Consider the following 26,707-nt stretch of genomic DNA (forward strand, 5'->3'; position numbering starts at 1 on the left):
TGGCCGAGAGCAATTCTCTGGAGAAGGGGGCATCCATCAGTACTCACAGCTCCCATCACAGCATGAGTGCAGAAGCAGGTAAAGAGGAACTGAGCAGAGCACCAGCAATGCATCCATTGCAGAGAGCTTTAACTAAACGGCACAAATGTATTCTCGATGAATATTTCTGGCTCTTCCTCTGAAAGTTTGACACTCTGGTACATCTACATCCATCAGATGAGGAGAGTCTTGTGGTGTTGACAACCAACTAATCATCCCACATTGACAGAGTGAGTAGACCCAGAGTGTGCTCTTCTGGGTCATAAGGGATAATTTTCTATCTACAGGGAGAGCCTTGGGGCTGAGGAAATCATATTTCAATGTGTAAAAACATTAAGTAATAGTAGAAAAGTTAAAGATGTTCATGAGGCAGCAGTACAGCAGCTCACAAAGAAATAGAAGACAATTGTCACATGAATGGCTGTGTCTTCAGTTGGACTAGAGTCACTCCTTTGCTCTTTTGAAACACTTTCTCTCTGATACTTTCAAAATACTTGAGAAGTGACATCAGTTTCACTGCTGTTAGCTTACCTGAAGTGTATACACAACATGGGCATGGAAGCAATGCTGCCTGCCTCTCAATATGATGTGTGCATTCATTCATTCATTCATTCAACAAATACTATGTGGTATGCAGTGCCCCAGGTGAGAGAAATATCACAAAGAACAGCGCAATATCCCCGAGATTGGGAAGCTTACATTTTAGATTTGCAGAGGCATACAGGCTATATATAAGTAATTAAGTAAGAATGAATGTCAGCTTGTGATAGGTATAAGTTAAAAAATAAAGCAGGTGAGCTGGGCATGTGGGTGGGTGGTTCACGCCTGTGATCCCAGCACTTTGGGAGGCTGAGGTGGGAGGATTGCCTGAGCTCAGGAGATTGAGACCAGCCTGGGCAACACAGTAAGACCCTCCCTCAATAAAAACAACAAAAATAGCCAGGCGTGGTGGTTCATGCCTATAGTCCCAGCTACTTGGGAAGCTGAGGTGGGAGGATTGCTTGAGCCCAGGAGTTTGAGACTGCAGTGAGCCATGATCGCACCACTGTACTCCAGCCTGGGTGACAGTGAGACCCTGTCATAAATAAATAAATAAAGCAGATAAAGTGGGTAGAAAGCACCAGAGTGCCAAGGGGTTGATGTTTATTTCTATTTTATTTAGAGTAATCTGAGAAGGCTTCACTTATAATTTGGCTTGAAGAAAACATGAGAGCAAGTCATGCAATGTTCAAGTAAGAGTGCAGCAGTCAGAAGAAAAAGCTATGCAAGGGCCCTAAGGTTGAAAGTGTTCTTAGTGTGTTTGAGAAACATCAAGGAATGTGCAAAAGGCAGAGTGATAGAAGATGAGATCAGAGAGGTGAGAGGTGGGGAGAGGTGTCACATGTGTCCCTGGAGGCCATTGTAGGGCTTTTGCCTTTTATTCTGAATGAGGTAGGAAGCCTTTGTAGTGTCTTGAGCAGAGATGTGATATGATCTGGTTTATGATTTAAAAGACCCAGTTGGGTGCATTCAGGACTGGCTACAGTTTGAAGGACCTGGTGAGAAATGAAAGTGTGAGGCTATTTGTTCAAAAATTATCAAGAATTTCAAGATGGCAACAGCACAGCATTAAACCGAGCACTGAGTCCTTGTGAGTGAGGGGCCCTGTGTGACTGCACGGGTCATATGCCTATGATGCTGGCCCTGGATGTATTGAGTATAGGCTGCCAGGAGTGAAGGGCAGAGGCAGTGAGACCTGTAAAAAGTCAGTGCAAACATCCAGTGGTGGGTGAAAGTATAGACATAGCAGTGGAAGTGGTGAGGAGGAGGCACGCACTGTTTTTGTTTTTATATATTTTTTGAAGGTAGAGCTGATGGCATTTGCTAATGGATTGGTTGGAATTTATTGAGACAGAAAAGAGGAGGAGCAGGTCTTTAATGTAAAGCAGAAGTTCATAGTTGGACTTTAATAAATGTGAAGTCATTTGAAAGCAAGGGGAAGATGGTATTTAAGCAGTTGGATGTATGATTCTGGAATTGAGGAAAGAGATCCAGATTGCAGATCCAAATTTGGGAGTCTCATCTCCATAAAGAAAGCATTTAAGATCACAAAAACAGATAAGATGGGACAGATAGGAAAAAAATGGGGAAAGAGAAAAGAGAAGATAAGGAACAGATATATAAAGGAGAAGAGCAAAGGTAGGGTATAAGACACTCTACTTAGAGATCGGAGACATTGGGAGGAACAAACAAAAGAGAACTAGAACTGTGAATGAGGAGAGATGATCCAGAGGCCACATGAGAAAAATGTGTCCAGAAGAAAGTGTTAATCATGTCATGTGACCCAGTAGCTGAAGACTGAGGATCAACCATTGAATTTAGTTTCATAAAGGTTGTTTGTGTTCCTAGTAGGAACTGCTTTGGTTTAACAGTGAAAATAAAAACTTCTGTAAAGTGCAAACAATTTAGAATGAAGGGAGAGGTAATGAAAGATAGCAAACACATACAACTCTCAAAGAGTTTTGAAAAAAGGGAAATAGAGGAATGAGTGGTGACTGGAGGGAAATATGGGGTTATGTGATCGTTTTTTGTTTTGTTTTTAAATTGTGAGAAATAAAAATGTTTTATTCCCTCTAAAAATTATTTAGAGGGAATTATGTAGTAGAGAAGGAAAATTTGATGATGGAGAAACAAAGGGACAATTGCTAGAGCGATGTCCTGAATAATAAAGAAAGGATGACGTACAGGGCCCAAGGGAAGTAGGTGGCTTTGCACAGAAGCAAAGACAGTTTATTTATATTAATGGAGTTGCGAGGAGAGAGCAGGGTTATGGGTCCAGATGCAGGAAGTGGGTAGATGTTATGTTGGGAGGGTATAGGAATTCTATTCAGATTAATTCTCATTTCTTCACAACAGAGGAAGTAAATTCAACAGAAATCGAGGATAAGGAACATGGTGTTGCAGTTCAAACCAGTTCCAGCCAAAATGGACTCTAGTCACAAACAGTCTTAACAATCCAAATCGGTGGCTGAATAGAGTTCTGAGGTTTTGAGAAAGAGGTAAAGTTATGAAATAGTTGTCTAGGAGCAGGCAAAAAAGTGGATTAGAGAAAATTAGAATTGCTACTTAGCACTAAGGAGCCACTTGAAATTAGAGGTGTTACATGAAGAGTGAGATTTGAACTGAGTTTTAAAGAATGTTAAGAACTTGGATGGAGAGACAAGGGAGAGAACTTTAGACAAAGATGATCTGTAGACCCAAGGCCTGCCGTTCTCATCATTATTGTTTGCCTTAGTTTGTGTATCCTCTACAAGCCCAAGGCGAGCATTTATTTGGAAGGGGATTTCAGGAAACACAAGTGAGGAAGTGAGTGAAAGAGAGGTGGGGTAATGAAAAAGCCAGTCAAGGCTTTGTTAAGCTGGCCGCCACTGTGTTCAAATGGCGCTCATTCTCAATGGGGATTCTCTGAGAAAGCTGAACCATGCCTCAGAATTATTCCACCAGCAGGGAGGGAGAGGCGGAGGCATTCATCCACCAGCTATCACATACTCCTTCCATGGGTTGAAAGGTGTATCCCCAATATTTTAATTTGTTCATGCTTGTGGCCAGCAGCTCTTGAGGCACAAGAGAAAGCCTGCAGAAAGAAAGCTTCAGCGTGGGAAACACTGTCTTGATTGCTCTGTCACCTCACCAAAGCAATTTCTCGCCAGTCTTCCCCAGTTCAATGAATGGCACCACAATGTAGTCAGTAGCAGGAGCCAAAACTTAGCAGTCATTTATTCACCCTTTACATTTATCAAGTACTTTTACCATGCCTAGCACTCATTCAGGTGCTGGGTGCTAGCCAGACCTCTATGCTGAACTCCTGTAACACCCCAAATCAGTCCTCTTCTCTCCAAATCCCTTTGTATATCTATAATTTGCAATGAGGCTGGCCATTTAAAATTGTTGCTAAATTGAGACGAAGGGGCTGAGTCTTTGTAATCCTCACTGAGCTACTACCTTGCTCCATTCCCATGTCTTTTCCCCGTATGCTTTTGTCTCTGATCTTCCAGACCCCTGTCCAACTAGCCAAATCATTCACCTTGCATATGAGTCTATGTATATTCCTGGCCTAAGCCACTTCTCCCTCTACACCCTACCTAGATGACCAAGTGCACTGTTTACAGCCATCCCCAGTGGGAGGATTTTTCTCTCACTTCCATCTTTCAAGGCACTGTGGGTTGAAATGTATCCTCTCAATGATATGTTGAAATCCTTACTCTTGGTACCTATGAATGTGATCTTATTTGGAAATAGGGCCTTTGCAGATACAATTATTAATATGAGTTCATACTGGATAAGAGTAGCCCTAATTCCAGTGTCAATGCTTTTTTATTTTATTTTATTTTTGTATTTTTTAGTAGAGATGGGGTTTCACCTTATTAGCCAGGATGGTCTTGATCTCATGACATTAGGATCCGCCCACCTCGGCCTCCCAAAGTGCTGGGATTACAGGCGTGAGCCACCGCGCCCAGCCCAAAGCTTCTTACACATAGAAATTTTGGAGACACAGAGAAAGGGAAATAAGGCCATGTGGTGGAGGCAGACATTGGAGTTATGCAGCCTCAAGCCAAGGAAGGCCAAGAATTGCCAATGACTACGAGAAGCTAGAAGTGGCAAGGAAGCATTCTTCCCTAGAGCCCTTGGAGAGATCATAGCCCTTCCAAAGTCTTAACTTAGGACTTCTGGCTTCCAGAAATGTGAGAGAATAAATTTCTGTTGTTTTAAGCCCCTTGGCTCATGATGTTTATTATGGAAGCCCTAGGGAGCTAACGTCCTGGCTCACCCTTGAGTGGACTGTGGTATAACAGCAGTCCATTCTCAGCTTGCATGCACTTTTGACACCTCCACCAGTGAAGCGACGCTGTTCTTCTCCTTTATTGTTGGTCAGAAGGGATCCCCAGCGCTTATGAGGTGGCGCAGGTGTGAACTGGGAAAGTGATGTTAATGCAATAGTGGCAAATGGCGTGGAAATCTGGGCGGTACACTGGCACAGTGTATTTTTTAATGCCCTCTGGCCCTGCTCACAACTGATTATAACTGATCCTATTCTCACCCCACAATGAACTGCAGCTGTGCCACCTCACCTCGTGATGTGACGAATCTGACAGGATGCACCTCGTGATGGTCAGCTCTCACCCACAGTCACTTGATGTCCTATGGTCGGAAGCCTTTTCACTACCAGGGTTCAGTAGCTCTAGTAAACCAGGAAACACCAACATGTTTCTCAAATGGTGTATACTTGTTTGCTGCGGATGGCATGGTCTTGCTGCAGACTGTAGGCGCTCTATGTTATGATTCTTCTGCCGTGGCTTCCCTAAATTCCACGTTATCTTTTCACAGCACAGATACCTTTAGTAGCCTAGACTCTTCTGGATCATATGGCCCAAGACACCAGTGTGATTGCACTGTAGTCTGGACCTGCTGCAGATGCTTTCCCACTCTAAGTCCCACTCAAAGCTGGTAGCCTTCCTCTTTGCCTGGTGAATGGGTTAGAGCTGTATTTCCAAGTGTGAAAAATGCTGCTCCAGATCCCAGAGACACGTAACAAGCTCTATGCTTCCTTCCTAGTGCTGGAAGTGGTGACATGCAGTAATGTGCCCTTTGCTTTTAAATGGATGTTCTGGTGTGCCTCAAACTTTATTCCTTAGACTCTTGCTCCTCAGACTTGGCCCCTAAAATCTTTACTGTTGTGGCCGGGTCATTATGGTGGATATTTGCTGTGATCCTACTTAACAGGGACCCAACTTATCTTTCAATCAATAGGCTTCAGGTCTAAGAATTAGCTCAGGTCTGGAAACTAGGGAAAGGATTGGGAGTTTTTGTTGGAGTGACTGACCCCGTTTTTCTGCTTAATGCACTCTTGATTGTCTTTGATTATAGAGATGTCAATAAGTATATATAGCAATGTCTTGTTGGTTGCCCGTTTATCCTGCACCTCTAAATGCCATGTTTTTTATGGTATCTCCATAGAGCCCTGCAAATCAGGCCCTCTTGGCTGTCCTTACAACTTCGTTATTAATTTCACCAACTATTCCCACCTTGCTCCTGTCATTGAAATGGTACCATCTGGACTCTGTTATTTCATGATTATGTAATCTCCATTGACACTCAGGGCCGGGTTTTCTAATAGCATCTCCTGCTGTTAGCCATGACTCAAGAAGAAGAACCATAACTGAGCTTTTCAATGATGCGGATGCCCTTCTCACCAGCACATTTCTCATTTCTTTGGTAAATGGAGTGTTCTCTGGGTCCTCCTGTAGAACAGAGCTGGCTGGTGAATTGTCAGGCTTTGAGAAGTATATTCACTCTTGCATACTGTCTTCTCTGAGCCTTTTGATTTCCTTCTCCACTGTCCTCCCCGAAAGATCTGGCATTTATACTGCATGTAGTGTGGGCCATTGATTTCCTCCAACTGCCAAATTAGTAGCATCTCCTTTGGTCTTTGTTAGGGTGTTAAATTTTGTATTATAGGAAGGTACTCCTGTATTAAAAAAAACTCCCTTGTTCATTTTTATGTTGCATCCCTTAAACCACCTGTCATGTTCCTGTTCTATATATACTCTCCTGCCTCATGCCAGTTCATGTTGGATAACCCTATACACTTTTAGTGTACAGTTCCTTTCCCTTTCTTAGCAAACCCAGAACATTTTCAGGTTATCCTAAGATTTGACCCTAACTAGGGGTCTAGTGGCTAGGAGGTAGGTGGGGGTAGATCCTGAGGGTGTGATGTGTTGTTGTTCTTCAAGAATAGATCATTGCATCAAATACAAGCTAGAGGGGCAGGCTAACCGTTAACAGGGAGGAGTGAGACACATTTGCTGGCCCATAGGGTTCAGCTATATTTGGGTTTACAGGTTCTCAAATGTTATTGACCCAGATGCCCCCATCCTAATCCAAGGGTCCCACTTTTTAAATGAAGCCTTTTTTCTAATGTTGCAGAGCTGCTGGAGTTAACAGTTCAACCTTCTCTGAGGTTCCACTACACTTATAATTAAATTCTTGCACTGACCTTAGCTTTTTTCACATTTTAGCAGGTGATTCAGCTCAAAAGTTTTGTTTAGAATCTACTTCCTAGAACACACCAGCTTAGGTTGAGTTTCCCCGAATCAGATCTGTGTTGGAGGTTTGTGTGCATGATGTTTATTGGGGAGCTTCCCCAGAAACAATACCTTTAAGTACAGGAGACAATTGAACAGGGAGAAAAATCCCGTAGTGATAAAATTATAACAGAGTCTTAGGTAATCCTTTGGGGCTCTCTGGAACTAAAACGGCCCTTCAAAATTATCTATAAATTGATGCAAGAGGAACACGTCTTCATACTTCACGTTAAACAGTCATCAGGCACAGGCTACCCTAGGAGAAAGCTTGTAACCTTGGATGAAGTAGGTTCCTTCGACAGAAAGCAATTCCAGAAGAGAGATGTACCTATGAAATACCAGCAGCCAGCACTCCCAGAAACTCACAAGTGATTGCCTGCGTCCTGACAGAGGTATCTGAACAGTGCACTATGCCATCCAGTACATCCCGTTTCTACTTTTGTCTGTTTATTTTAAGACAATAATTAGAATAAGCTCCAAGAGAACAGAGACCTTGTCTATCTCATACATTGATATCCCCAGAATTTAGAACAGCTCAGTATTTACTCAATCAGTATTTGTTGACTAAGTGATTGAGGTGAATGAGTAATTAAAGTATATTTATAGGTGCCACATTTTGTAAACTATCACTTGGCATATCATAGAGAATACTAATAAATGAAAACACAAATAGGGAAGCATCTCATAATACTTCTTTATTCTCGTATTAAAGTATAAATCTCTAACATAAGATTTTTTAGACCCCCATTACAGCACAGCTACTCTGTGAAAATATGGCCAGACTACTGTTTTAAGCAGATCCCTGATCCCGTTCCTCCTGACTGGGCGGGACCTCCCGACTAGGGTCTCCAGCCACCTTCTACAGGTGCCTTGGGGCAGGCAACAGGTCCATACCTCCCTGGCACAGGGCTTTCAGAGGGAGGGGCGGGCCACCATCTTTGCTGTTTTGCACCCTCCACTGTTGATACCTTCAGGTATTGGAAAACCCAAGGAGACTAGGTACTACAGCAAACCCCCAGTAGCAGCCCTGCAGAAAAGTGGCCTGTTCCCATATCTCCTCACCGTGCAGGTCCTCCAGGCCTGGACCTCTACCCACACCCTGCTGGGGCTATGAAGCCAGTAGCAGCTCTGCAACTGCCTCGACAGAGCTTCCAGTGGCTGGGGCGGGGGAGTGTTGCCATCTTCACTGTCTTGCAGCCCTTGCCCTTGCTGTCTCCAGGCTTGGGAGAGTCTGTGAGGACCACGGACTGGTCTGGACCCCCAACAAAGAGCAACCTCCTTACAGAAAAGTGGCCAGACTATTCTCCACGCAGATTCTGGTCCTCACTTCTCCTCATTAGGCAGTGCTGCCTGACATGGGACTGCAGCACAACCACCCAACCCTTGCCTGATCACCATAATCAAGGCAGCCCAGCATTTCTTCAAGGAGGAAATCACAGAGTCAACCCACAACCCCTCCACCACTACAGGTGCAGTGGCTCAGCCGTTACAGCCCTTGGACTGGGAAGGAACAAAGGGCCTAGTCATTACGCTGGTACCTCCAGCACACCGCAGCCGCTATATGGAGGGAAATCCAGACTCCTCTTCCCTGGGGACCAGCACCCTCACTCTTCACCAGGCAGGGGCCCCGGCTCATGAATGCAGAACAGTTGCTCCACCCACAGCTGAGCAGACCCACTGGTAGTGGCCCAGAGTTTCCCCAGGGAGAGGCTCCAAGAGGCATACAACAGCCCTTCTGCCACTGCTACAGTAACAATTCTATCCTTCCTGCCCTTGGTCTGGGGAAGAAACAAAGAGCCTGAGGACTACACATGAACTTACAGTACCCCATAGCCACCATATGGAAAGGAGACCAACCTCTCCTCCCTGTAAGTCTTCAACCCCCTGCTCCCCACCAAGCAGAATTCCAAGCTCACAGCAGCAGTGCAGCCACCCTGCCCCACTGGCTGAACACCCCCCAGTAATAGTCGCTCTGAGTTTCTTAGAAGTGGAGCCCCCAGGGGCAACCAAAAGCCTCTCTGCCACTGCCTCTGCAGCAGAACTGCCCTTGCCACCCTCAGAATAACAAAGGAGCAAAGACCCTAAGTGCTTTATCCACACCTCCAACAAACCAAACTGCTGTTAACCCAAGGAGAGAAGGCCAGCTTGTCTCCCATGGGTCCCACACCCCCCCTACCCTACTTGTCACCAGACAGGGAACCCCAGCTTGGACCCACAGCACAGACCCTCCATTCTGGGATGATGGCACTGAGTGATTGCTGAATTGCATCTCTCTGGGGTGGAGCCTCCAGGAGACAAGCAAAAGACCCCTGACCACAACCACTACTAAGGTTCCTTCCTCTACTGCCTCCAAGTTGGGAAAGGAACATAAACCCTGAGATTGCCCCAGAGCTATGGTGGGCAGTCCAAAAGCGCCAAGCCTCAATCTATAGCCAGCACTCAAGTGGTAGAGGAGCCCACACTTTCAGAGCATTGAGAGGAAGCATGGCTGCAAGCATGGCTTACCACGTGACCAAGTAAGAGCCTACCAAGTGACCAATATGCCTAAGCACCACCTACTGAATCACACCCCAAAGCTTCAACACCAAAAATACCTTGCAAACACACCCTCTTGTGAAACCAGACACAAGAAGTTTGATGCAAATAAAGACCCTGCTCAAAGCCTTGGCCCTGTGAAAACATCCAGCAAAGAAGTTTATTGACTGCATTCAATCTATGCTGTAGTTAAAGGAGCACTCACACCCAGAGATGAGAAAGAACCAACACAGGAACTCCAGTGGCTCAAATGGCCAGAGTATCGTATGTCCTTCAAACAACTGCACCAGTTCTCCAACAAGGGTTCTTAACCAGGCTGAGCTGGCTCAAGTGACAGAAATAGAATTCAGAGTGTGAATAGGAATGAAGATAATCGAGATTCAGGAGAACGACAAAATCCAATCCAAGGAAATTAAGAATCACAATAAAATTGTACAGGAACTGAAAGATAAAATAGCTGGTATAAAAAGGAAACTAATGGGTCTGATGGAGCTGAATAACACAATACAGGATTTTCACAATGCAATCACAAGTATTAACAGCAGAATAAACCAAGCTGAGGAAAGAATCTCAGAACCTGAAGACTGGCTCTCTAAAATTAGGCAGTCAGGCAAAAATAAAGAAAAAAGAATGAAAAGAAATGAACAAAACCTCTGAGATGTATGGGATTATGTAAAGAGGCCAAATCTATGAATCACTGGCCTCCCTGAAAGGGATGAGGAGAAAGCAAACAACTTGGGAAACATATTTCAGGATATTGTCCGTGAAAACTTTCCCAACCTTGCTAGAGAAGCTAGAGAAGTGAAATTCAGGACATACAGAGAACCTCTGCAAGATTCTACATAAGAAGATCATCCCCAAGACACGTAGTCATCAGATTTTCCAAGGTTGAAATGAAATAAAAAATGTTAAAGGCAGCTAGAGAGAAAGGGCAGGTAATCTACAAAGTGAACCCCTTCAGGCTAACAGTGGGCCTCTCAGCTGAAACCCTACAAGCCAGAAAAGATGGGAGGCCTATATTCAATATTCTTAAAGAAAAAAACCTTCAACCATGAATTTCATATCCAGCCAGACTCAGCTTCCTAAATGAAAGAGAAATAAGATCCTTTTCAGATAAGCAAATGTTGAAGGAGTTCATTATCACCAGGCTTGCCTTATAAAAGATCTTGAAAGGAGCACTAAATATAGAAAGGAGAGACTGCTACCAGCTAATACAAAAGTACACTTAAATACACAAACCAGTAACACTATACAGCAACCACGCAAAGAAGCCAGCATAATAACCAGCTAACAACACAATGACAGGATCAAATCCACACATATAAATACTAACCTTGAACATAAGTGAGCTATATGCCCCACTTAAAAGGCACAGATTTGAAAGCTGGATATAAAAGCAAGACCCAATTGTGTGCTGTCTTTAAGAGACCCATCTCACATGTGATGAGAAGCATAGACTCAAAATAAAGGGACGGAGGAAAATCTACCAAGCAACTGGAAATCAGAAAAAAAGCAGAGGTTGCAATCCTGATTTCAGACAAAAAAGACTTTAGACCAACAAAAATAAAAAAAAAGACGAAGAACGGTATTACATAATGGTTAAGAGTTCAATTCAACAACAGGACCTAACTGTTTTAAATATATATGCACCCAACATGAGAGCACCCAGATTCATAAAGCTAGTTTTTAGAGACCTACAAAGAAGCAGAATCCCACACCACAACGGGAGATTTTAACACTCCATTGAAAATGCTAGACAGCTCATCAGGGCAGGAAATTAACAAAGATATTCAGGACGTGAACTTGACATTGGACCAAATGGATCTGATAGACCTCTACAGAACTCTTCACCTCCACCCCCACCAAAAACAGATATACATTCTTCTCATTACCACGTGGCACATACTCTAAAATCAACCATATAATTGGATATAAAACAATCCTCAGCAAATGCAAAAGAAGTGAAATCATACCAAACACATTCTCAGTCCACAGCGCAATGAAAATAGAACTCAAACTAAAAAAATCACTCAAAACCATGCAATTACATGGAAATTAAACATGTTCCTGAATGACTTTTGAGTAAATAATAAAATTAAGTCAGAAATCAAGAAGTTCTTGGAAACAAATGAGAACAAAGATAAAACATAGCAGAATCTCTGGAACACAGCCAAGGGAATGTTAAAAGAGAAATTCATAGCACTAAACACTCATGTCAAAAAGTTAGAAAGATCTCAAATTAACAACCTGACTTCACAACTGAAAGAATTAGAAAAGGACCCAGCACTTTGGGAGGCCGAGGCAGATGGATCACGAGGTCAAGAGATCGAGACCATCCTGGACAACATGGTGAAACACCATCTCTACTAAAAATACAAAAATTAGCTAGGAGTGGTGGCATGCGCCTGTAGTCCCAGCTACTCAGGAGGCTGAGGCAGGAGAATCGCTTGACTTGCAGTGAGCCAAGATTGTACCACTGTGCTCCAGCCTGGTGACAGAGCGAGGCTCCGTCGTTTAAAAAAAAAAAAAAAAAAAAAAAAAAAAAGATTTTAGAGAAGCAGAACCAATCAACCCCAAAGCTAGCAGAAGATGAGAAATAAAATTCAGAACTGAACCAAAGGAAATTGAGACTTGAAAAACCATTCAAAAGATCAACGAATCCATGAATTTTTAATTAATAAAATAGGCCACTAACTAGACTAATTAAGATGAAAAGATCCAAATAAACACAATTAGAAATGATAAAGGGAATGTATGAATTGACCCCACAGAAATAAAAACAACCATCAGAAACTGCTACGAACTCCTCTAGAAGAGGTGGATAAATTATTGGACACATACACCCTCCCAAAACTAAACTGGGAATAAATCGACTCCCTGAACAGACCAACAATGAACTACAGAATTGAATCAGTATAAATAACCTACCCACCAAAAAAGCCTGGGACCAAATGAATTCACAGCTAAATTCTACCAGATGTGCAAAGAAGAGCTGGTACCATTCCTATTGAAACTATTGCAAAAATTTGAGGAGGAAGGACTCCTCCCCATTTCATTCTATGAGGCCAGCATCATCCTGATACCAAAACCTGACAGAGACACAACAACAAAAAAGAAAACTTCAGGCCAATATCCTTGATGAACAGTGGTGCAAAAATCCTCGACAAAATACTTGCAAACCAAATCCAGCAGCACATCGAAAAGCTAATCTGCCACAACCCAGTAAGCTTCATCTCGGACGCAGAGTTGGTTCAAGATACACAAATCAATAAATGTGATTCATCACATAAACAGAACTAAAGACAAAAACTACATGACTATCTCAATAGATGCAGAAAAGACTTTTAATAAAATTCAACATCCCTTCATGTTAAAATTCTCAATAAACTAGGTATTGAAGGAATCTATCTCAAAATAATAAGAGCCATCTATGACAGATTCACAGTCAACATCATACTGAATGGACAAAAGCTGGAAGCATTCTCCTTGAAAGCCAGCACACACAAGGATGCCCTTTCTCAACACTCCTGTTCAACAAAGTGTTGGAAGTCCTGGGCAAAGAATCAGTCAAGAGAAAGAAATAAAGGGCATCCAAATAGGAAGAGAGAAAGTCAAATTACTATCCATGTTTGCAGATTACATGATCCTGTATCTAGAAAAACCCATAGTATTGCCCCCAAAACTCCTTCAGCTGATAAACAACTTCAGCAAAATTTTAGCATACAAAATCAATGTGCAAAAATCACTAGCATTCCTATAAACCAACAACAGCCAAGCTGAGAGCCAAATCAGGAAGGCAATCCCATTCACAACTGCCACAAAAACAATAAAATACCTAGTAATACAGCTAACCAGGGAGGTGAAAGATCTCTACAAGGAGAATTACAAAACACTGCTCAAAGAAATCAGAGAAGTCACAAACAAATGTAAAAACATCCCATGCTCATGAATAGGAAGAATCAATACCATTAAAATGACGATATAGCTCAAAGCAATTTATAGATTCAATGCTATTCCTGTCAAACTACTAATGACATTCTGTTTGAAACTAGAAAAAAACTATTTTAGAATTTATATGGAACCAAAAAAGAGCCCAAATAGCAAAGGCAATCCTAAGCAAGAAGAACAAAGCTGGAGGCATCACATTACCCAACTTCAAACTATACTGCAGGGCTACAGTAATCAAAATAGCATGGTTCTGGTACAAAAACAGACACATAGACCAATGGAGTAGAATAGAGAGCCCAGGAATAAAGATGAACGTCCACAACCATCAGATCTTTGACAATGCTGACAAAAATAAGCAATGGGAAAAATACTCTCTATTCAATAAACGGTGCTGGGACGACTGGCTAGCCATATGGAGAAGATCGAAACTGAACCCCTTTCTTAAACCATATACGAAAATCAATTCAAGATGGATTAAAGACTTAAATGTAAAACCCAAAACGATAAAAACCCTGTAAGACAACCTAGGCAATACTATCCTAGACATGGGAACGGGCTAGATTTCATGATGAAGACACCAAAAGCTATCAAAACAAAAGCAAAAATTGACAAATAGGATCTAATTAAACTTAAGAGCTTCTGCACAGCAAGAGAAACTATCAACAGAGTAAACAGACAACCTACAGAATGGGAGAAAATTTTTGCAAACTATACATCTGATAAAGGTCTAATATCCAGCGTCTATAAGGAACTTAAATTTAAACAAACAAACAACCCTATTATAAAGTGGGCAAAGGACATATACAGGCATTTTTCCAAAGAAGACATACATGTGGCCAATAGGCATATGAAAAAAGCTCAATATCACTGATTATTAGAGAAATGCAAATCAAAACCACAATGAGATACCATCTCACACCAGTCAGAATGGCTATTACTAAAAATAAAAAAATAACAGACGTTGGCAAGGTTGCTGAGAAAAGGGAACCCTTATACACTGTTGGTGAAAGTGTAAATTAGTTCAACCATTGTGGAAAGCAGCCTGGAGATTCCTCAAAGAGCTAAAAGCAGAACTACCATTCGACCCAGCGATTCCATTACTGGGAATATACCCAGAGGAATATAAATCATTCTACCATAAAGATACACGCACATCAATGTTCATTGCAGCACTATTTACAATAGCAAAGACATGGAATCAACCTAAATGCCCAACAATGACAGATTGGATAAAGAAAATGTGGTATATATACACCATATATTTCTAAGCAGCTATTAAAAGGAACGAGAGCATGTCCTTTGTGGGAACATGGATGGAGCTGGAGGCCATTTTTTTTTTTTTTTTTTTTTTTTTGAGACAGAGTTTCGCTCTTGTTGCCCAGGCTAGAGTGCAATGGCGCGATCTCAGCTCACTGCACCCTCCGTCTCCCAGGTTCAAACATTTCTCCTGCCTCAGCCTCCTGAGTAGCTGGGATTGCAGGCGTGCACCACCACGCCTGGCTAATTTTGTATTTTTAGTAGAGACAGGGTTTCTCCATGTTGAGACTGGTCTCGAACTCCTGACCTCAGGTGATCCGCCCACCTCGGCCTCCCAAAGTGCTGGGATTACAGGCGTGAACCACTGGCGTGAACCACTGCGCCCGGCTGGAGGCCATTAGCCTTAGCAAACTAATGCAAGAACAAAAGACCAAATACCACGTGATCTCACTTATAAGTGGGAGCTAAGTGATGAGAGCTCATGGACACAAACGAACAAGGGATACTGGGGCCTACATGAGGGTGGAGGGTGGGAGGAGGGAGAGAATCAGGAAAAACAACTAATGGAACTAGGCTTAATACCTGGATGTTGAAATAATATGAACAACAAACCCCAGTGACTTGAATGTATTTATATGACAAACCTGCACTTGTACCCTCAAACCTAAAATAAAAGTTAAAATAAGCTTTTTTAGTTTTCTGAAGTTGCAACCACTTCTAACACATTAAGAAAACTGACAAATGGCATGGGCTATATACTCATTTTAGCCACTACCTTCTACTCTGATGCAGAATCGTAATTAACTGACTTGGCTGTTACCGGTGTTAAAGAATATTAAAAGAGGTATTATAATTAAGTCGGCCCTTATAGTTAGATTGACTCACACAGGTAAATTTGGTTTTGCACCTATGTTGCACAAATACTCACTTTCAGCTGCCTCCCAACAGATGTCTCCTTTTGATTTTAAACATAGGTTTTCAAACATTTTTATGAGACTATAAACATATAGAATCTTCTGAGACATTTTTCTCTAACCATATTCTATTCAATATTAGCACTCTCCCTTATGGTGTGAGAAAAATAAATTAAGTCTGAAATGTCATTTTGTCCATTCTTTAAATATTTCCTATTGCAAAATATCATAAAAACTCAACATTAGTAAAACACTGTTCCTAATTTTAACAACTACCATGTGTGAGTTCAAGTTTACAATCAAAAACAAATGACCAAACTTGTTATAATGAACAAATATCAGGAATGGCAGTCATGAAGAGTTTTGTGGACCCACTCCCCAGCAAAACAAGCATAACTAGTACAAATTATTTTTTAAAAACCTCAACCATTTCAAGTCTCTGGAACTTGTTATAAGGGCACACAGCAGATGAAGAAACACTTATTTAAGAAAATCGACCAAAGTCAGTTAAGAATAGCAAGACTTTGTGGTACTTGATCCATGACTCTCTCTTCAGCACAACTTGATTGAAATTCCATTCCAGGTGGGGGTAGCCGATAAATGGATGCCTTTCCTAAACTCACAGCTAAGGATACAGCATCTCACAGGGAGGCACAGGTTTCTAGCCTCTGTCATACTCCAACTCTGAGTTACAGAAGCTAAATCCCTGGTGAGTGTGGCTGTGGTCATGGTGCCCTGCATTCACCCAGTTGTAACTCATAGGGAGGAAGCTCTACCCAGATATGGCAGGCTGAGAGTACTGGGGCCCTGGTAACTTTTGCCACAGCTGACTAATGGAGTGGAAGAGCCATGCCAGGAGAAGCAATCTGGGGAGACCAGAGGCTACTGCTCCTGCGCAGTACTCAGACCAATCTGCTCAGATATTTTTTTTTCCCCAGGTAGGGAGGCAATCTATAGAAACAGAGAGCTCCCGAACTCTCCTCACAGGGATTGACTTTATGTGAAACCGAGTGTGGTAAAGTTCAAGCCTAAGGGTGCTCTGAAAAACAATGGAGATGTTGGCAGAAAGCAGTTAAGAGGAGGTTGGTACATCTATGGGAGTAACAACCAAAACCACAGGCCGGCTAATTTACCAGAGGCAGCCAGCAAGAGACAGTTAAGAGGAGCCTTCCAGGGGAACAAACCTCAAAAACTGTCCTCCAAAATATTCTATCCCTGAAAAGTGGCCCAAATTCAATAAGATCAGACTGTGGAACAATTTATGCCCAAGGGCATTGCCAAAAACAAGAGATCAATCAGCCAGCAGTCAATAGAGCAATCAGCCAGCAGTTAGTGGAGCCTAACAGCTCGGTGTGATACCAAAGGAGGCAGACAGCTTAACAGAGAGATCAGGAAAAGGGGCAGTCAAAGAAAGTTTTGCTGAAATCACTATCAAATCAGAATGACTGCTTGCATGCCCAAAGCTATGCCCTCTGAAAAGCAACATCCGAGGTTTCACACTGTAGGGGGAAATAGACTTCACTAAAATTATCTGTCTGAGCCATTAAAAAAATAAACAAGCAGGCAACAAGAAAAACAAGCTTCAGAGCGGGGAGAGGGGAACCAGTATCCAGTTTCTGCAATATATTGCCCCAATGTCCAGTTTTCAACAACAGCAAAGAATGAGACATGATAAGAAACAGGGAAATGTGACCCATACTAAGGAAGAAAAAGCAGACAAGAGAAACCGCCTGTGACTCAAGACAGTAATATGGATCCATGTGATCAAACAAAGAACACTGGCAAAGGTAACTAAGCAATGATAAAATAGAGTATACACACATTTCTTTTATCTGATTTCAATGCAATTGTGTAAGAATATACATACAAATTGTGTTGTTAGACCTATAACACATAGAAATGCAATGTATTTGCCAATAACAGCATAAAGAAGGTGGGTGAGAGCAAAGATGTATTGGAGTAAAGAAGAGACACCAGATGGTAACTTGAATGCACAGGAACAAGTGAAGAGAACCAGAAATGATAAATAGGATCAATATAACAAGTTCTATAAATATATACTTGCTTTTTTTTCCCTCAGCCTCTTTCATGGACAGAAAAGTATATAAAATAATAATTGTAACAAAATATTAACAGGTTTGAAACATATTGTAATATAACAACAATAGCTCAATAACGAGGAAGTGAGAGTAGGCCTCTATAGGAATAATATGTATATATTTCACTGGAATTAAATTTGTTTAGGCTGGGCACAGTGGCTCATGCCTGTAATCCCAACACCTTGGGATGCCAACGTGGGCAGATCACCTGAGGTCAGGGGCTCGAGACCAGCCTGGCCAACATGGCAAAACTGTTTCTACTAAAAATACATAAATTAGCTGCGCGTGGTGGTGGGTACCTGTTATCCCAGCTACTCGGGAGGTTGAAGCAGGAGAATCGCTTGAACCCGGGAGGTGGAGGTTGCAGTGAGCTGAGATTGTTTTTGCCGCTGCACTCCAGCCTGGGTGATAGAGTGAGACTCTGTCTCAAAAAATAATAATAATAATCAATAAAGAAAATAAATTTGTATCAATCTAAACTTGATTCTGATAACTTATATGTTTATGGTAAGCCCTGAAACAACCACTAAGAAAGTAAGTGGGGGAAAAAAGCGAGAAAAGAAATTAAATGTGAAGACTGAGGCAGAGATTGGAGTGATAAAGGTACAAGCCAACGAATGCCAAGAATTGTGGTGTTGGGGCTCAGAAAACAACACCCTAAAATGAAGGCCTCAGAAGTGAAACTTTTTCTTTGACCTTCTCCTGCCGTCCTGTTTCTCAGTCCAATTTTCCTCTGAGGTTAACCATAGAAACTAGAATCCCTCTTCCCCAAAGCCATAAAACCTAAAAAGAGTGCTCTCACTTTCCCTCTGCCTTTTGGTGTCAAAAGTGCCTTATTTGACTGTGGGTCATAATACCCCTATGCCAGAGAGAACCCCGTCCCACACCCAGAAGGCAGGAATGCGTGTTCAGAGAGGCCGAGAGGAATCTAGACGGACAGGCCTCGCTGGCTTTCCCCGTTTGGTCTATTAGCATTGGATCACACCCTTCTTTTCCAATCATATTTCTGCATGGCTGTCCGTACTTTGTTGCACTTAAGCATAAACATGGACAATTTCCCCTGTTCTTTAAGTCTTCATTCTGGAGGCTCCTATGTATACATGTTAAATAAATTTGTATGCCTTTTCTCCAATTAATCTGACTTTGGTGAGCTGATTTTTCAGACAAACTTTAGAGGGTCAAGAGGAGCTTCTCCCTTAAGACAGGAGAAAAGATTCTGGCCCACGCCTGTAATCCCAGTACTTTGGGAGGCCGAGGCAGGTGGATCACAAGGTCAAGAGATCGAGACCATCCTGGCCAACATGGTGAAACCCGTCTCTACTGAAAATACAAAAATTAGCTGGGTGTGGTGGTGCACGCCTGTAGTCCTAGCTACTTGCGAGGCTGAGGCAAGAGAATCGCTTGAACTCGGGAGGCGGAGGTTGCAGTGAGCCGAGATCATGCCACTGAATCCAGCCTGGCAACAGAGCGAGAATCTTTCTCAAAGAAAAAAAGGAGAGAAGATTCTTCCCTAGAGCCTTCAGAGCAAGCACAAACCTGTTGATACCTTGATTTGGGGCTTCTAGCCTCCCAAAATATGAGAATGCATTTTTGTTTTATTTATTTTCTTTATTGATTTTATTTTGTTGAGTTAGGGTCTCACTATGACCCAGGCTGGAGTGTGGTGACACATTCACAGCTTACTGCAGCCTCAACCTCCCAAGCTCAGGTGGTCCTTCCACCTCAGCCTCCTGAGTAGATAGAACTATAGGCACCGGTCACCACACTTGGCTCATTTTTGTATTTTTTGTAGAGGCGGGATTTCGCCAGGTTGCCCAGGCTGGTCTCAAACTCCTGAGCTCAAGCGATACGCCTGCCTCAGCCTCCCAAAGTCCTGGGATTACAGGTGTGAGCCACTGTGCCCAGCTATCTCTGTTGTTTTAAGCCATTCAGTTTGTGGTAATTTGTTACAACAGCCCCAAGGAAACTAATAATACATTGAAAACAGTTCTCGAGTATTTTGGGAAATGAATGTTGGTATTATTTCTTAACACTTAGAAACTGAAGAAAAGTCTCAGAAAAACTTACACACGATTGTGAGTCCTGCCCTCCCCCTGATTCATATATTGAAATTCTAACCTTCAGTACCTCAAAATGTGACCTTATCTAGAAACAGGGTTGTTGCAAATGTAATTAGTTAAGATGAGGTCATACTGGACTAGGATGGGTCCCTAATCTAATCGGATGGATTTCTTTATGAAAAGTGGACATTTGGACACGGACACACAGGGGAATCCCATGTGAACACAAGTTGTGCTGGCACAAGCCAAGCACTCACCACATGCTAGGGGTCCTGGCACAGACCCTCCCGTCCTTCCCTTGGGGCCATCAGAGGGAGCAAGGCCCTGCCAGCACCTCGATCTTGAGCTTCTAGCTCCAGAACTGTGAGACTATAAATTTCTGTTATTTAAGCCACTCTGAGTACTTTGTTATGACAGCTCTGGAAAATTGTAACACCCGTTATGCCATTTCCAAGTAATAACAACCGTTAATTTTTTGGTTTCTCTTCTTTCAGTTTCATATCTATAAATATAGAGACCAAAGTTTACTTATATGCATACATACATATATGTAGTACCCATCTAAATATTAGAGGCCAGTTCCTCTTAAGAACATTGTCTATGGCCAGACGAGGTGGCTCACGCCTGTAATCCCAGCACTTTGGGAGGCCGAGGTGGGCAGATCACTTGAGATGAGGAGTTCAAGACCATCCTGGCTGACATGGTGAAACCCCATCTCTACTAAAAATACACAAATTAGCTGGGTGTGGTGGCAGGCACCTGTAATCTCAGCTACTAGGGAGGCTGAGGCAGGAGAATCACTTGAACCCAGGAGGTGGAGGTTGCCATGAGCCAAGATCGTGCCACTGCACTACAGCCTTAACGACACAGGGAGATCCTGTCTCAAAAAAAAAAAAAAAAAAGAACATTGTCTAAAATTTGGAAATAAAGTAGAAGGATAACTGTGTGACCTTTCAAACTCATGCTAAAGACTAGGTAACAAGCTGATCTGAGTCGTCTATCACACTAAGCAAAGGTAATTTGTTTGATTTACTATTTACTTTTGGTAACAGCCCAGATTCTATAAAGTGCAGTCAATGTGGAGAAAATGGATAAATTGCAAATTAACTTTTATTTTCAATGGCAATTCAAATGATTTTTGTCCTATAGAAAAAATAACTTCTGAGGATTATGATTTCATTGCCCTGTATCTAAATTAGCAATCTTATTTCAGTTTTCTTCCTTTAGTAACTCTTTTTAATTTCTCGAATCCTTTTTTGAAACAGGCTTACCATCCTGTTTCTGATTCTTTCATTAGTGAGTTCAAAACATCTTTGACATCTGTATACTATATACCTATATAAGAGTCATGTTTTTAATTTTTTGAAAATTGTACTTTGATATGATTTAGATTAGTGGTTCTCAGACTTTCAGATTTCATAAAGAAGAAAAAGTATTAAAACAAAATAAAGTTGGATGCCAGTTTTAATCTTCCAAGTAATGTCCTTTTAAAAATCACAAAATGGAAAACTATCCTCTACAAATACCAACATTTTATCATAGGCAGTGCAGGGCTTTTTAATACTAAAAGAGTGGAATAAAGTGTAATATAAACCACATAATATTATGAAAGTTTGCCCCATTCTATTTATTTTCCTCATTGCACTGCATTTTGGTAAGAAACTCAATGGCAGGCATAATTTGGCAGGCATAATTTAGCAAGACTGTGTATAGATGACTGGTTTCCTTTGTACTCGTGCAGCTTCTTTTATTCATTCACTGCAGGTCTTCACTGAGGTCTTTCTATGTTCCAAGAAGTGCCGACTATGAGAGAAAGAGCACAAATTACATGCGAAGGAGCTATCTTCTATGTACAAACATGGTTCCTGATGTTCTGGAAAATATATTCTAGTGGAGGAAGATTGACAATTAATAATTACAAAATTAAGTGATTATATAATCAAAAATTTGACCAAATTATTATATGACTAAAATTTTGCTAAATATTATAAGGAAAGAGCACGCGTTTAACAATGTGCATTGAGCTGCTTGTATGCCAGTCATTTCTCAGTGAAAACTACTACTCTGATAGAAGGACCCAACAAATTATTCTCAAAATTGCTTCTCCCAACAAAAGAAAGCCATTCCTTAAGGATTAAATATGTGCCTGAAGGTAGCAGATAATCAGTAGTAGTTGACTTTGCCTTGCAGGGCTTCACAAAACCCTCAGAGAAAACAGGGACCTCTTACCTTCCCCTTCCTTCCTTCATCCCTAGAAGAAAGAAGCTGGGCACTGAATAGTTTTCCCTAGAGAAAATAAAGTAAAATGAGGTTAGTTCATAAGTTAGTCTTTCTGAGAGACACAAAAGTGTGCTGTTCAGCTGATAATATTATTTACTTAATTGACGCTAATTAGCTCACAATCCAACAGATTTAGGCCGCATCTCTGTGAAGCAATTCTACAAGGAGGGGAGAACAGTATTATCATGTGCAAATATCCCTTCTTACAGACTTTCTGGAGAAAAATTTTGACCTGATTGCATAAGTGTGGGCAACTTGGGCTTCGGGATAGTTTGTAAATGTATAAGAAGAGAACCACGAACAGTTGAGACACTTCGTGCTCTTCCATGCTGCGTTTGAAAGGTGATGGGGAGGACAGGAAACCAAACCTCCTAAAAATTTCTTTAACAAATGTGGGGGTGAATAGAGAGAAAGACAAGGTAAGGTGGTTTGACTAAGAATTGGAGACTGTTAAATCGGTTGAGAAACATAAAATAACTGACTCCCAGGAAGCAAAGCCTGTTACATATGCGACCAAAAAAGTGGTTGGGAGGTTTCTCTTTGTTAGATAGTCAGGGAATAACCTTCCATATTTGTGTATGAAGGCAATTTTCACAAAATAGGTTTGGCAGAGGAGTGGGGCAATAAATAATCTTCTCACTCTTCTACCATCACCAAGATTTATCTGTACTCCTCTGTAGACTTCATGGTGTGGGGATGAGCTACCCAAGTTAGGCTCAGTGAAGGTGAGGGATGAAAGCCTTTATACACTTTTGAAAAACCAACAAGAAACAGGTATTTAATTTTATAGAAAACCAGTCAGGTAGGATACTCTGAGGACAAGGGGCCCATTTTGCAACTCAGGGTAAGAAAAGATGGATGAAAAGTTTAGCAGTGTTAACGCTCTACTCTCCCCACCCCCAATAAACCACCAGAAAAGACTATCAATCAACCAAGACTGAATTTATTAGACTTACTAATAAATAGTAAGAGAGAGGACACCAATTTAATAAAGTATTTATAGCTTCTCAAAATGGAGGTATTTATAGGGTTTTACAGCTACCCAGTTTGGGAGATTTCAAGCTGAGTCTGGAAAAGTAAGTAACTTGGTACTGGGCAGAGTTTATGATATGGTAACTTTGACTTGATAAGCACAGCAAGATGAGGTACTTGAAAAGAGTCTTGATAAACAAATTGTTAGTCTTGCTAAATAAGTTGTTAAGTTGGTTCACAGTTTTATTGTCTTGACAATGAGTATTTCCTAGAGGAAGACGAAGTCATTATTTTTACTTGCTTCAGTATTGTTTCACATAAGAATAGGAAAGTATGCCCAGTCCCAGTAGGGTTTAACATAAGACCTCGGAACTATGTTGGTTTCAGTTCTCAGGAGTCTTTTTCATTTTTCTCCAGCCTAATCTACAGAATAGATGATTGTCATCTAGGGACATGATCAATCCAGATTTATATCACTGTTTGATATGTTGTGGTTATATGAAGGGTTTCTGATGATAGTCACTCCATCCTTTATTAGCAACAGATTTTTTTGTTGTTGTTCATTTTGTTGGAAGATCATGTTTGGACCATTTTATGGAACAGCAACTGCATAGCAGAATTTAAAACTCCGGAGAGCACACATTTGAGAGTGGCAACATAATCCCTTCCCTCCCCTCCCCTCCCCTCCCCTCCCCTCCCCTTCCCTCCCCTCCCCTTCCCTTCCCTTCCCTTCCCTTTTCCCTTCCCTTTCTTCTTTCTTTTGAAGTCTCACTCTATTGCCCAACCTGTAGTGCAGTGGTGCAATCTTGGCTCACTGCAACCTCCACCTCCTGGGTTCAAGTGATTCTCCTGCCTCAGCCTCCCGAGTAATCGGGACTACAGCTATGCACCACCATGCCTGGCTACTTTTTGTATTTTTAGTAGAGATGGGGTTTCACTGTGTTGGTCAGGCTGGTCTTGAACTTCTGACCTCTTGATCCTCCCGCCTCGGCCTCCCAAACTGCTGGGATTACAGGCATGAGCCACCACGCCCAGCCCAACATAGATAATTTCTATGAGAAATATTATGGTATGAACTTGTAGTGACTTTTAAGGCAGAAGCCAAGAGTGACCTAATTTTATCCCCAATATGAAAAGGCCATACAAGCAGATAGGGGGTATTAGCCAGTTTTTGTGTTTGCCACCCAGATAATTTTAGCAACATTAAAGATCCAAAAGAGGTCTGTAATAATGCAGGTACAACCTTCTTTCCCTAAGTCAGCACACATCCTACCTCGAAAGACCTCTGTTTTGAACCATCGCCTGTCCACACTTGTGAACCTCTTAGATGAGAAGTTCTACAGCTGTAGCGATGTTGCCATTCTCTAGCTGTTCTCTGTACATTGTCTGTAGGATCCTGCCTACTTGTCAAGTCTCATGGAAAGCGTGAAATGAAGAAGAAAGCCGTCTGAAATGTTCTTTCAGTGGTTACTTTTAAAATGTAAATCAAAGTTCGACATTTTTCCTTTTTGAATTAAAGTATCTAAATGGCTTTTTTTCTTAGAAGGGAAGTTTGCAGGTCAAAATGGAGGCAGCATAATACTAAGAACTCTCCTGAAGGCAGACCTCAGTTTACTCACATTATAGATTCATGTTCGATTTACAGATCGCGGATTGCAGTCAATAGTCTTTTGTGCTTCGAATACTCATACGGGGATGTCAAATAGAATTGCCCTGGCATAAGTCTATCACCTAGTGCTAGGCCAGCTCTATCTGACATCCCCATATGAACATTTCCACTGAAAGCAGATCACTGGGTAACCCCTCACAACTAGTATTGGATTTGAAGCACAAAAGACTATTGACTGCAATCTGTAAATTGGACAGGGATGGGGGTTTAGCTTAACTAATGCACCTTTCTTGCAAGGTCTGTAAAAGTTAGGCAATGTTTTAAATATACCCCAACGGTTCCCTGGCTTTTTCTACATTCTATTTCTGTAAAGGGTTGATTGCAAAGGCTAACTCTTCTGTGTATTTTTTTTCCTACAGAAAAAGCAACACTTTCATTTATAGATTTGACATAGCAGAGACTTTAGGTTTCTTGACTGTCTGGTCTGTTACGTTTTTTGTCGTCTAAAAAGTGGATTGGTGGTTGAATCCAATTAACTAGGAAACCACCTTATTTATAACAAGGAAAAGGTATCAAATAAAGCTGGTTGGCACCCAGATAAAAATGAGTACAAATCCAAAAGTCAGTTTGATGGTATTCTTTAGCCAAATTGCAATAAAATTGCTGGCAGGTATTGGAATCACACTGAGAAGTATGTAAGCATGCCAAAATATTATTAAGGATGGGAACCGTACAGATATTATGTTTAAGAAATAATAACTTTCTGTTAGCAATCAGAAACTTTAACAAAGAGGAGAGAAAATAGCTAGGGAAATAAAGAATGATATATTACAGATTAAAGCATGGGAATCACTGGTTCTGGTCATCTGGATCTTGTTCATAGACCTTGAATGGAAGTTGTCTACTATGCACAGTTGTTTCCATGATCTGATAGTCTTAATTTGAAGCTGTCTCCACCCTCAAAATCTATGCTTTTGGAGAATTCCTAAGTTCCTAAGGATCCTCAGCTTGAAGTCCTGCTAAGATAGTCTTTTCAGTGATTTATGATTTCTTTAATTGAGAGATGTAGATCTTAGAGTCCACACCCTACAGTTTTTCTTTTGTGTTATGTATTAATAGGATCTGAATATATCATTTTCATCAAGCTTCAAGGACACTTTTTTTCCTGTGATCTCTCTTTCAAAATCTAAATCTTCTGGATATATAGCGAAGCAAAATTCTCTTTTAGGTATAATACACAACACATGTATAAGGATGTAGTCAATAATAACTCTGGGAGTAAGAACACATTATGAAGAGTGAAGACATTGACAAACCTCCAGGGCCTTTGATTTGTGCTATAAAGTAGACTGTGATCAGCCCTGATTAATATAAGTATTGGAATCAAGTAACCTAGATATCAAATATTTTAGACAATTATTATACCGGTCTGTGCACATGAACAATAGCATGCTTATTTTAACATAAAAATGTGTATAATATTAAAATGTTTTGATAATTAAGATAGGAAGTGTAAACTTTTGTGATATGTCCATTGTTTGTTAAGTTGAAAAATAAAAGGTCTCTCTCTTCATTTTTGACTTAAAAACATCTGGAGAATGCTAAATAAACCTACTTATCTCCATTATTTTTACTTTATGAGGTAAAAGGAGCAGAATTTTGTGTTACTTGGTGGAAATTCCAGGAAATCTAAAAATAGTTTCAGCATAAAAGACATCTTAACAATTTGAATAATCTGAATTTATGGACTGAATTCAGAAAATCATAAATTAAGATTGTTTTTCAGAAGAAAAAACATTTAAATACAAGTCCTAGTTTTAAGCAATATTTTGAAAATGTACAATGATACATGACTTTTAGTAACTTATTTTCT

The 26,707-nt window shown here is 41.2% G+C and overlaps 1 long non-coding RNA gene across 1 annotated transcript in view; it reads left to right on the top strand.

The window, feature by feature from the left end:
• The window catches only part of LOC126949283 (uncharacterized), a 128,838-nt gene that overhangs the window by 91,396 nt on the left and 10,735 nt on the right, over window positions 1-26,707 (top strand). The window contains exons 4-5 of the long non-coding RNA XR_007723653.1: window positions 1,202-1,396; window positions 2,935-3,077. This is a non-coding gene — a long non-coding RNA (uncharacterized LOC126949283). The remainder of the gene's footprint in view (window positions 1-1,201; window positions 1,397-2,934; window positions 3,078-26,707) is intronic.

This window comes from Macaca thibetana, chromosome 2 (assembly GCF_024542745.1).
Source record: "Macaca thibetana thibetana isolate TM-01 chromosome 2, ASM2454274v1, whole genome shotgun sequence".
In the NCBI taxonomy this organism is placed as follows: domain Eukaryota; kingdom Metazoa; phylum Chordata; class Mammalia; order Primates; family Cercopithecidae; genus Macaca; species Macaca thibetana.